Source organism: Papaver somniferum, chromosome 8, assembly GCF_003573695.1.
Source record: "Papaver somniferum cultivar HN1 chromosome 8, ASM357369v1, whole genome shotgun sequence".
Classification (NCBI taxonomy): Eukaryota; Viridiplantae; Streptophyta; class Magnoliopsida; order Ranunculales; family Papaveraceae; genus Papaver; species Papaver somniferum.
This window is the reverse complement of record NC_039365.1, coordinates 164245516-164263923: the sequence shown is the minus strand read 5'-3', so window position 1 is coordinate 164263923 and position 18408 is coordinate 164245516. Positions and strand designations below refer to the sequence as shown.

General features: G+C 33.5%; 1 long non-coding RNA gene across 1 annotated transcript; it reads left to right on the top strand.

Moving 5' to 3' along the window:
• Positions 1 to 15797: 15797 nt before the first annotated feature.
• Positions 15798 to 18196, top strand: LOC113303289. The gene is made up of 4 exons (XR_003337384.1): positions 15798 to 16014; positions 16604 to 16936; positions 17060 to 17227; positions 17658 to 18196. It is a non-coding gene; the product is annotated as an uncharacterized LOC113303289 (long non-coding RNA).
• Positions 18197 to 18408: the final 212 nt, after the last annotated feature.

Genomic DNA, 18408 nt, shown 5'->3' with positions numbered 1-18408 from the left:
TTAGATGCAATTAGGCAGATTCCCTCTTATGCCAAGTTCCTTAAGGACTTGTGTACGCGAAAGCGTAAGCTCAGTGTCCAGAAGAAAGCCTTCATAGCTAGTCATGTGAGTTCTATTATTCAGAATACCACTACTCCTAAGTATAAAGACCCAGGGTCCCCTACCATTTCTTGTACAATAGGTAAGTACCGTGTTGAGAAAGCGTTGCTTGACTTAGGAGCCAGTGTGAACTTACTGCCATACCATGTGTACCTTAAGCTAGGACTTGGTGAGATGAAACCTACCCAGATAACACTCCAGTTAGCTGATAGGTCCGTTAAAATCCCTCGTGGTGTGATCGAGGATGTTCTTATTGAGGTCGACAAGTTTATTTATCCAGTGGATTTCGTGGTCCTAGATACCCAACCTGTCCCCGACCCAGAGAACCAAATACCTGTGATTTTAGGTCGCCCATTCTTAGCTACGTCTAATGCGATCATAAACTGTCGAATGGTATTATGAATCTATCTTTTGGTAATATGACTATTGAGCTGAATATTTTTAATGTAAACAAGCTACATTCTGAGCTAGATAGCACATGTATTGAAGAGGTGAACATGATAGGAACCTTAGTTCAGGAGTCATTACCAAACATCGTACCGGAAAATACATTGGAGAGTTGTTTATCCCATTTTAGCCTGGATTTCGACGATGATAGTAACATTGAACAAGTAAATGCTCTGTTGGATTCTGTTCCTATGTTAGATATTGATATATGGAAAGATAGGTTCGAACCATTACTAGCTTCTGAGTCTATCTTAATACCTTATTTAAAAGAGCCTCCTGAGTTGGAGTCTAATTATACATTTTTAGGCCCACCCGAGTCTTTCCCTGTGATTATAGCCTCCGATTTGGATAGTGATCAGGAAAGTAGTCCAGAGACCGTGCTTCAAGAAAATAAGGAAGCCTTAGAGTGGACCATAGAAGATATGAAGCAAGCTGAGGATGAACCACCTGATTATGACTTAGAGAAAGCAATTGACCTTTTTCAAGAACCCGATGGTCTAGAAATTAGGAACATTGTGACTAGTCATTGTAGAGGCACCCAAAATTCTAAGTTTGGGGGTAGAGATTGTCAATTATCCCCAATAGAAGTCCCTAACTTGGGACTCAAGCCTAGTGCATCTGAGGTATCGCTTGAGTGTATTCAGACTCCACAACCTGATCCGCCTGATAATGTCCAGGAGAAAATCCATATGTTAGAGACCCGTTTTTCGGATGAATCTGTTTGCCGAGACACTCATATGAAGCCCAAGTGGGAACCTCAGATAAATCCAGTTGTCTTGCGAGAAACTTTAGATCAGGTTGTGCTCTATCTGCTCATTTTTCTGATCTTGAGCATTTGTCTCCTATTTGTGGCAGTTCTATTTGGTCTTATGGACCCACAATTATTTCGACTATTGGTATACGACTTTGGAAGGTGAAAATTCTTTTTGAGGTATTTGATGTCTAGCTAATGACTATAAATTTAGCATTTACTGGGAGGCTCCCGCGTTCATGTGATACGGTAATATCCTTTCTTATTTCTTTTCCCTCCAGTGGTAATAGTTTCTCCTTGTTCATGCTTTTATTTTCATCCCTAGAACATTGAGGACAATGTAAGATTTAAGTTTGGGGGTGGGGAAAAAACTTTTTGTTAGCTTTTAGTTGCAATAAATAAACTCCAGAGCCTAGAAATTTATGCCTATTGAGGATTGCACTAACTAATCTAAGTGGATGGAAGCATTTTGATTGTAGGAGTTTGAGGAACCAATCTGATTAGATGGAAACATCTAAAGAGTCTATTAATAAAAGCACAGAGCTCAGGTGTTAGAAATAACATGATAGTTTCACCATATCTCGTTGAGTCATTTTCACTTCTATTTTTATTTTATTTTGTTTTTAAACTATGTTTCTCTAAGTGATAGGTGGGGCCCACGATTCAAGTTGTTACCGATGCTAGGGTGAATTAGAGTGATTGAGATACCATGAAAAAAAAAAAAAAGTTGAAAAAGAAAAAGAGATGAAAAAAAAAAATGAAAAAAAAAAAAAAAGAAAGAAATTGAGACCAAACCATTTGACCAAAAGGAATAAATTCAATAAAGTCGACCACTGGTACCCTTGTATATGCCAGTGTGTTGATATTAGTCCGACTAGTATCTCAATCCATTAGGATAGGTTCATTTTGGCGGAGGCCTTCAGACAGATATGGGAAACGTCGTTCACTTAGTAAACATCAAAACCATCTATGTTTTCTATATCCATCTTCTTGATCTATCCATGTGACTAGTTTTGACTCCGAATATGATGTCCATAGTGCAACTATCTGAGTAGAGCTCTGTCACTTTATATGAATTTTAGTATGCTTGAGTGCAAACTCGTGTACAACAATTGGAATTTCGCATCAGGGTACTTCTTCCTGTAGTCAATAAGTATGCCAACCAAGGAGATTCTTTAGTGCCTTCCAAGGTTCTGCGTAGATAGCTAAGCTCTGGAGTATTAAGGTTTTGTGGGTACACCTCTGGTAAACCCCCCGGAGACAACACTCCGCCACTAGGGCCACCTAGTGGTTTAACGGCTTACTGCACGTGCTAAGTGTAGTCATTTTATTTTAGATTAGATTTGCTCGAGGACTAGCAAATAATAAGTTTGGGGGTATTTGATAGGCACATTTTTGTGTCTTATATAATCTCAATTGTATATATTATTAGTGCTCCATTTTATATTTATTATGGTTTTTTATGTCCCTGTAGGTATTCTTGGAGAAATAAGCTTTTGCGGCGAAATTGGCTAAAAAATGGTTTTTTTGCGCCCGTGGGAGAAAATTACTATACGGACTCTCATTTTGGATAAGGGGTAACCTAATTACTAAGGAGTGACCCATTTCCAGGCATCTTCTAAAGGGAGACCGGAAATGGATAGGGGGAGGTCATCTTCAAAGTTTCAAAACTGGATTTTGGCGGGAAAAAAGGCAGCAGCGTCAACAGTTTTGGATCAAGGATTTGAGCGACCTAGAAGGCGATTCAATGGGCAAATTTGGTACCCACGGACTCTACAAGACATAAGGGACCTGTTAGAATCGATTGGGCCCATCTAATTGGGCTGGATAAGTCAGAAAATCCACACGAAGTCAAGACAGTGCACACGGTCCCTGTTTAGGGTTTTGAATTGGTTTGAAAGATTTGGGAGAGATTCTTGCGTGGGATATACTTCAAAACAGTTGAGTTCAAGTCAGAGAATATTTTGGGAGCAATAGAATAGCTCACAGACGCATACAAAGATCGACAGATGGAATTATTGTTCAAACTGCACGTGAAGAATAAGAGATTTATTCTCGAATTTGATCGAGTTTCTAGGGAATCTTAAGGCTATATAAGTGTTGGTTTACATCAAAGAAAGGTTAGAAACCTTTAGGAGAGAGTTTAGAGTCGATGAGAGCCTAGGAGAAGCAATTATAGAGGAGACAACGCTGCTGCTGCTGCTGCCATTAAAGCTTCTGAAGAACACGAAGAACAGACTCGCAGAGTCCGTCGTTCTTCAGAAGACTTATTTTCTTACCACTGTTGTTGTTTCACAGCAGTAGATAGTTATCGTTTACAGCAGTCTTAAATTACCATACTCTTTTGTAACAGTGACCCCTTTGTAACGGTGACGCTGTAACACTTTTACAGCGTTACAATTTCCTGTTTCATCTTATACATCAATAAAAACACCTATTTTAGCCATGAATTTATCTTGTGAGTGTGTTTTTGGGATGAGGAGCTAAACCCATTAGCCAAGGCGACGGAGGAAGCCATTGTTCCACATTAATTGGTATAATTCTAATTTTACTATTTATTTGCAATATTATTATTTGATTATTTGCATGGGATTGAATTGAAATATTAGTTCTTATTGAATAGTTGTGAATTAATTTGATGAAGCATGCTGGGTTTTAAATACTTTTGATGTTTTATACTCTTTGATTACAACTATTACTTCAAGAATATATTTGAGGCAAATATTAGAATTATTTTAAAGATAAAATTGCATGAATATTATTTAGAGTTTACTATTTATTTGGTCAATGGTGGAATCCTAGTCTTGGTGTTTTTCTCTATAACTTTGAACAACTCTTTTTATTTGCATGTTTAAATTTAAATCTAAAAACTGTTTTCTTCACAAGTCTGATACGAATCCGTTTTACCACTTCAACTACAATCACTATTTGAAAAACCATCATGTTGTTAAATGGAATTCCTGGTATCCAATTTTTCCCAACTAGGGGTCTACGACAAGGAAATCCGCTTTCTCCATACCTATTCATCACTGCGTTGGAAGGATTGTCTAGACTTTTTTCTTATACTGATTCTAATAATCACTTCTCAAGTGTTAGAATCAATAATAATTGTCCTGTGGTTTCACATTTGTTATTCACAGATGATTGCTTCATCTTTGGTAAGGCTGATTTGTCTGAAGTTAGAAAGATTATGAATATTTTAGATATATTTACTAGTTCTTCTGGCCAGACAATAAATTTTCATAAGTCAGGTATTTATTTCAGCCGGAAAATGCATAACAGACATGAAAAATAATTGCGAGAATGTTAAGAGTTCATAGGATATCTAATGATGAAAGATACTTAGGAACTCCTCTGTTTTTTAATAGAAGAAAAGCTTTAAATTTTGAACCTCTGTTAGATAGAGCCTATAAAGCTCTAAGTGGATGGAAAGCAAAATTGTCATCGCAAGCAGGTAGATCTGTGTTGATCAATTCAACTTTATCTGCTTTCCCCAGTTATCAGATGCAATTTTTTGAATTTCCTAAGTCTACTTTGGATGAATTTGATAGAATACAAAGGGATTTTTGGTAGGATAAGAATAACCCTAAAAAGGCTTATTATTCTAAATCCTGGGACAAATCAGAATACCAAAGTTGCGTGGAGGAATAGGAATCAGAAACCCGCATAATGTGAATTTGATTAATAATCCAAACTGGCTTGGAGGTTGATTAATAATCCAAATGATCTTTGGATTAAAATTCTGAAAGGAAAATATTTCCCGAGAAATAATCCTTTGCATAAGAAAAGAGATTATGAAATCTCTTGGATTTGGCACAGTATCAAGATAGGTTTACAAATAGTGAAAGAAAACTGTATTTGGGAGGTTGGAGATGGTATAAATATAAGTATAGGGTTGGATAATTGGATACCTGGGGTTGGACATAACAAATTGGCATCATGATGATTTAAAATTAGTGTCTGACCTTATTGATGAAAATGGTGGCTGGGATGTTAATAAGATTGATCTTGTCTTTGCTCCTGATGTTAGTGAAGATAAGATTAGATGGAAGGGTACTGAAAATGGTGAATTTTCCACAAAATCGGCATATAGGATCTTGTCTAATGACATGGAAAGTGTGGATAACTTCTGGCTTCAATTGTAGCACTTGAATGTTTTGCCTAGAACTCGTCTTTTTGTTTGGAAATTGGCTGCTGGAATCTTGAATTTAAAAGAAAAAATGCATGAAAAACTAAAAAAGGGGGATCCTTTTTATGTTTTGTGTAATGGAGATAAACTGGAAACTGCTCATCATATTTTTATTGAATGCAGCTTCACAAAGGCAGTTTGGTTTGGATTAGGTATTCAGATGCCATTGATTAATACTAGCATTTTGAACTGGGTGAAATCTTGGTTTACTATCCCTTTGAATGAATGGAAGGAATATTTTAGTATAATTTGTTGGCAGATTTGGGAATATAGGAATTCTGTGGTTTTTCAAAATGTTAAACCTAATCCAATTGAATACATGACTTCAATAAGAAAAGTTTAAAATGATTGGAAGTTGACGTTAGGTAAAAAAGAACTGCAAAGTAAGATGGAAGTTAAAAAGAAAAATGTAATTTCTAAAGACCTGATAGAATATAGAGACAATGTTTTCTATGTTGATGCGGTTATTGCTGACATCAAAGTTTATGCAGGAGGAACAACAAGTGCAACAGCAGCAGAAGCATTAGCTATCAGGAAAGCAGTGAAATGGGCGTGGGAGCTAAATGAAAGGCGTATCAAATTTAGGTCATACTGCAGCGATGTTGTAAACTTTTTGAATGGAAAGCAAGTTAATTTTGATTGGAGGACAAAGAAGATTTTAAAGGATGTGCTTGCTCTTTTGAATTCTAATTTTTTGGTAGATATCAAGCATGTAAATAGGAATGTAAATAGTGAAGCAGATAGACTTGCTAAATGGAATCGTGTAAAAAGGTTTTTTCTGTTGAAACAAACTCCCAACATAGTATTTTGAAAAGTAAAGTGCTGAATGGAATTGTAAAGGGAGAAAACATCATAATGTATGGTTTCTAGTTTTTAATATATTGTCTTTTTATTAAAAAAAAAGATAAAAAATTATCTCTTTTACTATTATTATATAATTATTGTTGCTTGATTATCTAAAAGCGGATATATATATATATATATATATATATATATAGAAATAGATGGTACCATTTTGATGTTGTGGAAGAAAACCTAGATCGTACATTTGGAGAAATCTTTTCATAAACAAAAAATTAGCTTGGTCTTCAAAATAACGAACAACTTGCATTTGGAGAGATATTGATGTGCCTGGATCAAACCTATAACGTAAATAATAAAAGTTGCATCATAAATACTATTTTTGGAAGTAAGATTTAAAATTGGAAGGTTGGAAGATGAAAAAACCCATTTAAGAAATAAAAAAATCAAATTTCCAAAAAGATTTAGATTAATAAGTAAATTTATAAACCCAATATAAGAAAGTTTTTTAATAATCGTTAACCTATATCCTGGTATATAAGTTAACAGGACCCTTGATAATATACGAAATGTGCAGTATTCCTGTGGGACCTTGATTTTTGGCATTTTTTGTGTTAAGCCGTGAGCATGTAAGTGGGGTATTGGACTTGGGAGTAAGTGTTGAGTTTGGTTGAGTTCAATGAGTTATGAGTTGATCTTCACTAGGTACCCCATTTCTTTAGTCGTTGAGGAAAAGAAAAAAAGAAACGATGTCTTTACTAAAAGGGGATTTACTAACCAAGTTAAAGTATATATATATATATATATATATATAAAAGTAAACACCAAATAGAATAAGGGAATGAGGCCTTTACTAGAAAGAGAATTCACCAACTGTTTGAAAAATACTCTCTAGCAAAAGCAAAAAAGTGAAAGTATCACTTTTTATTGGATGAGGTAATACAAAAGTCAAATAGTGAGGTATGTTCGTCTCTTTAGTCGTAAGCCTGCCTTGTTTTGCCGTAGTGTCAGTGCAATAATTTCTAGTTTAATTTTTTTTCTCTTTTTCTCTTTTTGTTTTATATAGGATATTTATATCAAGAAAGTGGAATTATCGTCTCGTTATATAAGACCAACTACAAAAAAAAAAAAAAAAAAGAATAGCATGCCAACGGCGTATATACACAACTGCTTTACATAAACTAAGAAAACTGTTTTACTTGGCAGAGACATTATGTAACTAAAGTTGTCACAAGACAATTATAGTCTGCAACTGAATTTTTTTTTTTAAATTTCTTCATGCGACATAAGAAAATACCCAAATTGTATCAGAAAAATTGGTAAAGGAGTTGAAATCTAAAAAATGCTATATACCCGAAAATTTGTCCCGAAACTTTTCTTTTAAACACAAAAAAAATGGATATTGTTAACCTTATACACTCATATATATGTTAAAACTTACTAAAATAACAATCATTTGCATTAGAAGTACGTTTTGTTTGTTTTATAGCACTGAAAATAGTACTAATTCTTCGCATTGGAAACGAGATTTATTGTTTTCAACGCAAAAAAAGAATAACACAAATAAAAGTTACCAATATTTTTTTTAATTAAACGTTAACATCTATAAGTCATACAAAAAAATTGGACATTCTCATGGAGCTTCAATGATTTTACGTATCGAAATTCGAGAAATTTTAACTTTAACACATGGAGCTACAAATATTTTTACCCCAAAATCCAACCTTCACTTGATTTCACGATATTGAATAATTTTTAAACTTCTCTCTAACTTACTTAACGAGTTTATTCTTTATTACAAACACAAAAGGAGATTTTTTTTCTTCATTGTTACAAACACCAAAAAACTTTCTTCTGTGTTTGTTCAAGTTTCCTCGTCTATCTTGAGATATATCTAGTACCAACTACTTTTTAATGGAGGCTCCACTATTTCGATGGACTTGTTTGTGTTGGACTCATCATCTCCAGCAACAAGGACCCAATGCCCATACTAGTCGCGTGTTTGTAAAAGGTTACATACTTGAATGTCGGATAAAATATACTTTCATGTGAACACGTTCTTTTCGTGTTTGTTTTATATGTATAAAAAAGTACTATCGATTTGTGTCCGTGCCTAGTGGAATAATTATGAACACTTTAATTTATTGGTATTGGAGTTGAAATTAACTGTTAATTTTCATTCAATAGGCATATTGAATGGCATCCCTTTCTTCAGTAGTGAAAATAATAGTTTTACGTCCTTTAGCATGTACTCTAATTAGAGCACGAACGATTGATGGTTTGCCAAGAATTTCTGCTTAGATCAAGTATAAAGCAACCTATAATACATCTTTTGGGTTAAACCGAAAATTATCGATATAATTAAGAGGAAAGTGAAACTTTGAATCGATTAAGTACTACCAAATCAATTGTTACTGGATCGACGAAGTACTCCTTGGTAAACGCTTTTATCGCCGGGGGGATTATGGCTGAGAACATCACAATCTGGCGTTCTTTCCGTAGCCTCTTTAAAACATTTTATACATCATCAAGAAGACTTTTGTTGAGCATCTCATCGGCGTCAACAATAACAACAACCTGAACTGCAGACAAGTTCAAGTTGCCTATGCCACACATAGAAAGAATACTTGAAGGAACAACAACAACAATATTAACATCAATTCTATCGCCAGGGGTACTTGGAAACCCAACACCATGAGCACATAATGTATGAAGATCTGAGTTATGAGTTGTGAAATATTATATAAATTGTAGAGTCGATGACTCATGTTGTAAAACAATAGAAAGTCAAGATATTAATAAAAATATGTAAAAAGAAATTATATATATAATGATCAAATATTGTATGGCCTTGTAAATCCAACCCTATAAACTCTTTAAAAAAAGAAAACTACAAAAGAAAAATATTAAGAGAAAAAATTCAACCTTTTAAACGTTGTAAATGAAATACAAAGATGGATTAAAAATAAGAAACCGATGTATCCAATGAACATTTCTCTATACTCAATAACCAAGCTTCCTTCTCCATCTCTATTTTAACAAAAAGGAAATACCTCTTTGGTGGGATTTCTTTTGTTTTGTTTTTCATTTTTTCGTTTTTCCGATGATTTTTATTTTTTATATTGTTGAGGTTATCAATTTGTGTTTTACTGTTAAACTCGAGATTCTGTAATTTTGTTCTTTTTGGAAACATAGTCTAACATATTATGTTATTTGCACTTTATAGAATTACTGAACATGTTATTTTTTCCACTGGGTATTTGTTTGAAGCTAAGACCCCCGATGTATTTGTACGTGCATGAAGATACCTATCTATCTAATGATTTTAATATCAATATATAAAGTGATTTATTTGATTTTATTTAAATCAAAAAATGAATTTTACTTGGGAGATGTTTTCTGAATTTAAGAATACAAGCTCTTTTTCTATCAGCTATTTAACCTATTATAACACTATACTTAATTATTGATTTTACAAACCTATATGGTAGTGAAATACGCATGCACTTGCAATCAACACAATTGTTAGGTTAATTCGCAAGATAATTCAAAAGTTGAGCATATACCTAACTGTGTTGGTTATGATTTGATTCATTCTCAACGGAGAAATAAAATCTTGACAACATTTTAAGAAAATATGTATTGGTAGGTTGGGAAACTTATAATAAAATACTGCAAGTGCACAGTGTCTAACTAGCAGAACAATGGCAAGTATAGGTTGTTCCCACGACGAGTGTGAAATACTACTACTAATTAATATCAAAACTAACTAATCGACAAGATGATGTTTGAACGATTTTCAGAAATTTGGAACAAAATGAAATAATAATAATTCTAACAGTAAACAAAATGAGATCGGGTTATTAGGATTTTCGGTTTCCACCAATTAATTATGCAAATTCTACTAGTCATTAAAAATATATTCCATGCATTTTCAAATATTGTTTCACCGCTGTAATTTTCTTCGCTTCATGGGTATTGATTCTAAAGCATTACCTATCAATCCTAAAGCATATCACGTCAAAGAACTTAACCAAAGCACGCCATATCAATTGAAAAGCATAAATAATCAAGAAAATCACATGAATAATAAAATACCAAGCCATATGAAGAAAAACTACTAGTCATTCAAATCATTATTGAGCATATAAATGTAGAGTGTACACAATTAAATTGGTTTCTACCTAAACCCTAACATGACTCTAGCTAGACATGGCTTTCTCAAAAGCCATAAACATATTAAAATCAAACTCTAGCTAATGAAAAATGAAGAATCGAAAACAAAACTTCAAAACCCTTCTCTACTTACGGCCATGTGGCCGGGCTCTCCTCTCAAATAGTCGACACCCCTTCTTATAACCTTCCCTTTCTTTTATTTCATTAATCAAAGAATCAAAATAAATTATTCTATGAAAATATCTTTCATGCAAGTTGATGTCGTCATCAGTATCTTTCCCCAAATAGTATTGCCACCTCGTTATTCCAATGAAATAATAATCTCTCCTTATTTCCAAAATCTCCCAAATGAAGAAAGATTTACTTTATTTCCAAAATAATCTCACGTGTAAATATTCCTCAATTAATTCTCCACATGGAAAATAAATTATCTTTCCCGGTAGAATATATTTCTAATAAAGTAAGAAAGATAAAATACTCTCATTTTCAGTTTGCATGTGCCAACCCCACTTTGATTTCAATTCATTTGCTGCGTTTGTGCCTCACCTATGAAACAATTTTATGCTGCTGATATGTATGGAGATACCAGGCCAGCTACATTTTGTCATTTTTTTCATTGTGGTTGCTGATATATGGAAATATCAGGCCAACCTCATTTCATCATTGTGGTTGCTGATATATGGAAATACCATGCCAACCCCATTTCATAATTATGGTTGCTGATACATGGAAATACCAGGCCAACCCGGCTGCTGATATATCGAAATACCAGGCCAACATAATAAGTGCTGCTGATATATAGAAATACCAGGCCAGCACAATTGATCATTGTGGTTGCTGATACATGGAAATACTAGGCCAACCACATTTCATCATTGTGGTTGCTGATATATGGAAGTACCAGGCCAACCACATTTTTCCATTTTCGTCGCAAACACCATTAAGTCTCACATTTTGCTGTTTATTCGCTGGATGATCGAATTCACTTGTACTTTCTACAAAAGCACTAAAATTATATTAGTAACTAAAATATTGTATCATATCTAATATAAATATGGATATAAAATGTAGCATAGACATACTTATCATGTATCGGTTCAGATGGATGAATTAACGAGTGCTTTTCTAAATGTAAATAGGTAAAGGATAAATAGTTTGATGGAGATTATCTTGTGCTAAAGATGATTATTATTGTTTTGTATTTTGAAGATAATATCTATATTGTTTAATGAAATGACATTTTTCATGAATATTTGAACAAATGCCAGATCCCCATCAATGGTTAATAAACTTTAAATATGGTCTTTAGGTTCTTGTTGCAGCAACAAAAAGGAATGTAGCTCAAGTTTTGCGTAACCAATTTTTTTTTTGGGTTAGTCATATTGTACAATATTTACAATCTCAATCTCAATTAGTCTTAAAGTTAATATATTTTTAGGTTAAGCAAATCAGTAATTATTGCTAGCTAGCCAATCCATGATGATTTATACATGAAATTTTACTACTTTTTTTCTTTTCTAACCTTAAAAGACATCTTCATCAGTTGTATTATATCCCACTATAGAAAATCGGCCATCCCATTATCCTACTGCATCATTGTGAAAGGGATTTTAATCACTAATTAGGAAATTTAGATGATATATTGCAACAAGAGGTACAACGACTCATGAGTAGATCCTTGTTTGGATTAGATCTATCATCTCTAGCAATAGGGACCCGGTGCTCATATTGAGCACGCGTTTACAAGAGGTTAAAGAATGGAAAGAGTCCACAACAAACTTGGATGTCCAAATATAATCGGTTTGTGTTCTTGCATAGTGGAATAAATACAGGCAGTTTAATTCATTTTGTTCCAAGTGGATCTACTAAACTAGGTGATATATTAATTCATGCGAGAACAATATGTGAAAAAGACTAGACTAGAGAGTTCTAGAATTTATGGAATGCGCAATGTGCCGATATTATTAGACGGGGACTTTAGTTTTTGACATCTTTTTGGTGTTAGGCGAGGATATTGGTGCTACCTGGTGATTATTATATGGGTATTGAACTTAGAGTTAATTGTTGGCGTGAGCGAATCATGAGTTGACATCACTATGAAGTTCATCTCTTTAGTCATTAAAAAAAAGGGGGGAATGGAGTTTTTACTAGAATGGGATTCCATAAACTATTTAGAAAATGTACAATTGAAGTCTAAATAGAAAGGTATGCTCATCTCTTTAGTCGTAAGCTTGCCATGTTTTGTTTTGGACTCATGAAATTTCCCATGGCTTAATATTTTTCCTTTTTTCTTTATAGAATTTTGTTATAAAGTGGAAAAATCGGAATCAGTTTATTAAATAAAACCGATGAAAAAAAATCACCTAGTTTAATAAAACAGCCATTCGACGACAAGAAAAACATTTTGCACGGAATATAAAGAACAAAAAAACCAATAAAAAGATGATAAATTCTCAGTAAAAAGTACCTATAAGATGCTGACTTACAGTGACAGTGAGGTGCAAATCAATGGGGTTACAATAGGTAAAAAAGTATGGAAGATTTTATGGAGCTGTAAAGATGCACATCGCATAAAAATATTTGCATGGAAATGCATAAGAGGAATTAATGTCACAAAAAGTAAAAGAGTTGCATACTATGATAATCTGGATACCAATTGTGACATTTGTGGTGTAGACTATGAAACTATGGAACACATTATGTTTGACTGCATGCATAAAAGCGCAGTCTGTAGGGGCATCAATATCAATATAGATGCAGTCAAGAGTAACTGCAGTTCTGTTTCTGAATGGGTTGCTGGCTGGTTTGCTTCAGACAATTTAGTAGAGGATGGAAAATGGATTTATACTCTTATAATTGGAGTTTGGATCATGTGGAAAGATAGATGTTATGTTGTGTTTCAGTGAGTTCCCGCAAAACCTAACAACTCAGTGTATAAGATAAATTATCATATTGCTTCTCATATGCATGCAAACAATGACGCTAAATTTTCCTGCACCTAGTAATATTAATATCTCTCACTGGAAACAATGTTATCAAGTTTAATTTTGATGCCTCTTTTGATCACCTAACTAATCAATATGGAACTGGCATTGTTATGCGTGATAATACAGGTTGCATCCTTGGAGTTAAAGGAAACTATGGAGATGGAGCTTTGAGCACAGAGGCAGGGGAGCGCATGTCAATACGTGAAGCACTACATTGGGCCAAAAGAATGCATCACACAAGAAAAAAAAATAGAAGCAGACGCCAAATTAGTCATTCAGTCTATCGGTGAATCTACTCTTCTTATACAATGGGAGAATATGAATATAATAAAAGAGATCAAACATTTAATCTCAAGTTTTATTTCATGTAGTTTTAATTTTGTTTCTCGTGATGATAATAAAGTAGCGGATGTTGTAGCCAAAACATCCAGAGAGACAAGGTTAATGGTTGAATTTTATGGAAACTATGATACAACTATCTATAGTTTCCTAGCAAGAGATCGAAATTTAATTCACTGATAATAAAATTTTCTTTGTTATATAAAAAAAAAAGAACCATGGACATCACATCCAAAACCAGCCGAAGTACCTCCGTAGAAGCAACCATTCACATCAAAGTTGTTCCACAATAACACGATAACACCCAAGAAAATAACGACCTAAATTTATGGCCGCTAACACCTTTCCTTCAAAGTCGCGACTATGATAATAAAGTTGTATTGCATATCATGCTAACAAGAGTGTACAACATTGTTTTATACGACAGATGTACTCTAAAAAAAATATTTACCCGACATAAGTACTTTAAAGCAGCCACGAGAAAATTATGGTCCGTAACTGAAACTTATTTTTTAACTCTCTTCAGGGAAAGGAAGCAAACATGACATAGTAGATATTTTTATTTACGGGTTTTATAAAATGGTCACATTTCTTTAATTGGTATTACTCTTTTCCCACTATGAGAAAATGAGTTTACTCATTCACGTGGACCATCAAATGAGTTAGTTTGCCGTTCTCCACCAAATTTGAGAAAATTCAACTTTAACACATGAAGCTACAATTATTTAGGACCCAAAGGTTAATACTTCTCATGAATTGAGACTTCACGAGATTGAATACTTTTTGAAACTTCTCTACTTCTCTTTAATAAGCTTCCCCTTTATTGCAAACACAAATTCTTTGTGACAACCCCCCAAAAAAGATTTCTTACTTGTTTGTTTTAGTTTCCACGCCTGTATTAAGAAATATCGAGTACCAATTATCCTTAATAAAGGCTCCACTATTTCTTTTGCATATCCATTCTTCCAGGTAATAATAATACTTCACTTAGCGGACTCTTTCTATATATACAGGGAATTGTTCATGAAACCCACGTATTTCATTTTTACAAATTTTCATAAGAATTTTAAGTGACTAGTTTGAGTATTGTGTTTGTGTTAATTAAATTTGGTTTTGGTAACCAGGAGCAATGGTCTTAGTATTATACCTGATTTGTGTCTTTTAAGCGGCGGAAGACTCAGAGCCGCTTAAAGAGGCTTTAATTGATGTTGTTGCTAGGGCTATCTCCGGTGGCATATCTCGAACAATAACATCGTCATTAGATTTTATCAAGATTAGATTTCAGGTTTGTTTTTCGTTCAATGTCACTTGAATATATTAGAATTTGCACCATTGATCAAATTTGATCTTATTTGAGACTTATTCATATTAATATAGATAATTTTTGAACTTCTTTATAACTCTCTTTAACGAGCTTCATCTTTATTCTAAACACAAATAGAGAATTTTTTTTCTTTGTTATAAACAGGAAAAAAAGCTCCTTATTTGTTTGTTTTAGTTTCGTCGCATGTATTAAAATACATCTAGAGCCAACTACTTTTTAATGGAGGCCTCACTATTCCGATGGACTTGTTTGTATTGGATCCAACATTTACCGTAACATGAACCCGAGCTCATACTGATCGCATGTTTACAAAAGATTAAAGAACGAAAAGGGTCCACATCGGACCTGGATGTCCAATCGGTTTGTGTATGTCCTTAATGGAATAAGGATGATTTTTGGCAGACCGCCAAAAAAAAACTACCAAAAAAACTGCATACACTTAATTTTTTTATAGGAATTACTGGTTAATCCATCCTAGATGAACCGTATAATGTGTAATCCACCCACCAATTAGTTTTACTCGCTGGTCCAAAAAGCACGTGCAAGTCATTTAAGGTGTATTTTTAAAATTCCCAAAACGCCCAAAATTCCCCTTTCACCAGTTTTTAATTTCTGAATCTAAGCTTTGGCGGAGATTTTTATTTTTTTCTCTCGAATGAATCTCCGTGATGGAGAAAAGAAGAGAGCAAGCAAGTGATAACGAAGAATAAGAAGATTCAATAATCGATTAGATGAGAAGAATAAGATAAATATATAGATACATCAAATTGGGTTTTTTCTAAACTTTTTAATCTTATTATTCATCTGGATTTCAATCTTTAATGGTGGAAAACGAAGGTTGTCTATTCAAACGATATGATTTAGTCGATTAAAGTGACGATTATCGGTCTTCCTGTATCTGGTTAGTTTGATTTCATTTTATTTTTTTGTTCATTTAATTTATTTTTGGTTTTAATTTCTTAATGTTTTTTAGTTTTATTTTAAATTTTACAATCGACAATAAATGTGAAGATGTTGGTGAGGACAGAATACTCGCTTATAAAACTAATTTTATAGTTTCAATTTTAAGTTTTTATTTTGAATATTTGCAACTTTATATTTGTTCATGAGATGATAGTAATACTAGTTCGTCGTTTTCATCTGTTTGTGAGGGTATGCGAGACATCGCATGATTCATGTTGTTACTGTTCAGGAAAAAACTTAGTTCTTTATTAATTTTATTTCTGATGATTAAGTAGGAAATCCAACTCCTAATGGTGGATAACTGGAGAATTAAGATAATGATGTGAATTTTGTCCCAAAGCAATAAATTTTAAAATCAATTGATTGTTCTCAAGATGACTGAGAGATGAATGTAATCAAAGAAGTTAGCAGCGAGGACAACGTTACACATGTAGAACATTTCATTTAGTATCTTACCATAGTTTGTGAAAATTTACAAAAAATGAATAGTTCAGTTTCAATAACTTCCAATGCATGTGTTTTCGTAGGTTTGACATGAATGAATTTAATTACAAATGTGCTAGAAAATTGTTAATGGAGCGGATGGAAGTTGTCTTTGAAATCCTAGTGCAGAACATTATGTGAGCCTAATGTGTGAAGTTAATTCTGGATGAAATAAGGATACCGCTGAAGTCATGAGGAAATGAAACAAAGTTACAGTATGGGGAAGTTCACCGGTGGTTGGAACTAAATTAGCCTACATATGATGTTGATTTGGCGGTGGTACATATCAATACGTACTGGGTTTTTACTCGATACATATCCATATGTATTGTAGTTTCACTTGGTACAAGTCGATATATACTGGTTTTCAAGTACATGTAAGTATGTATTGACTTCTTGTTTTTTTAAAGTTATTTGATTCCGATATTTTATTTTCTAGTAAATTAGTTCTGAACATATACATCCTTGTTTTGGCTGTTTTATTGGTATGTTTTGAGTAGGTTCGAAACCAAGAAGACATTCCTAAACATTATGAGACATCCTAAAGAGTTAAGAAGTACATTTGGTTCTTGAGAGAGAGAGAGACAGTTGTTGCAAGTTCTCTAGTAAATGAATGTATTGTTCGCCTAAAGCCAAACAGTGGAAGGAGGATTTATCGATCCATGCAGGTATTGTTTCATTTATCTGATTTGGAAATATGCAGTTAAAGAAGTTCCTCTTGACCATTTGCTTTGTGGTTTTTGTTTATTTTAATGATTTCTAAAACTGCAAAAGCTGTTTTTTGGAACTAATTTGGGCTGTAAGTACAAGAACAGAGCTTGACCCAAGTGATTGTGTTAGAAGGTTATGAACCTGAGTTTTCTTAACATTTTTGAGCATCATAAAGTGACTCAATGGTTGCTATTTGCGCATGTATTTTGCAGTAGGTGGGAAAACCAACTGCTCATATTTAGCGCTCATTACATTTATGGTTGGTAGGATATGCACGCTTTTGAATGTTGTACTGGTATTTGAGACGTTAGTTAACTATTGTTCACCATCTTTATGTTGCATACCTTTGGTTCAAAATCACATAATTCATTTTTTTGTTTGCCACAGGCTTGATGAGTACCGAGGAAGATGCAGTTCTTCCACCCATCTGAGTCAGGCCTCAACCAGGAAGGCGAAGAAGAATTGCATCAAAGTGCATGAGAGAAGAGTAAAAACCATGTTATATTTCAAATTGTGGTTTGAAAAAGCTCAAATTCAATAAATAACAATAACTGTAGCTATGGACGTTGGAGATACAACAAACAAGTCATTGAGGTTAAAGAATTTGCAGGCATCAAGGATGGGAGAGACAGGTGGAATTATGTCATCAACTTGAAGAGTCTGATACTCAGTACATATCAATATGTACTGAAGTTATCACTCAACACGTATCAATATGTACTAAAGTTGGCTAAGTTATATTTCAGGCATATCAATATATACCACGCTTACATAATATGTACTAAAGTTGGTTGAGGGATATTTGTGGCATAATTTTCTTTACGCCAGGTTTTACAGTACAAGAAAATATGTATTGCCAGTATATATGTCTCCATACTCTTTTCTTAGTCTTTTATGCTTAGTTGATACTAGTATGTAGCAGTCTTATAAGAAGTGCTGCAACATATTTTAGTTTTATTGTTGCAGACCCTTTTTTATAATAAAAAGTCATAAGTTTAAGTTTAAGTTTTCTGATACGCGCCAAATTTTACTGTACATGCAGACATGTACTTCCTTTATTAAAGTTTCATATTCCCTTTTCAGTCTTCATACTGACTAGAATGTTGTAATACTATATATGTAAACTAACAATGTAGAA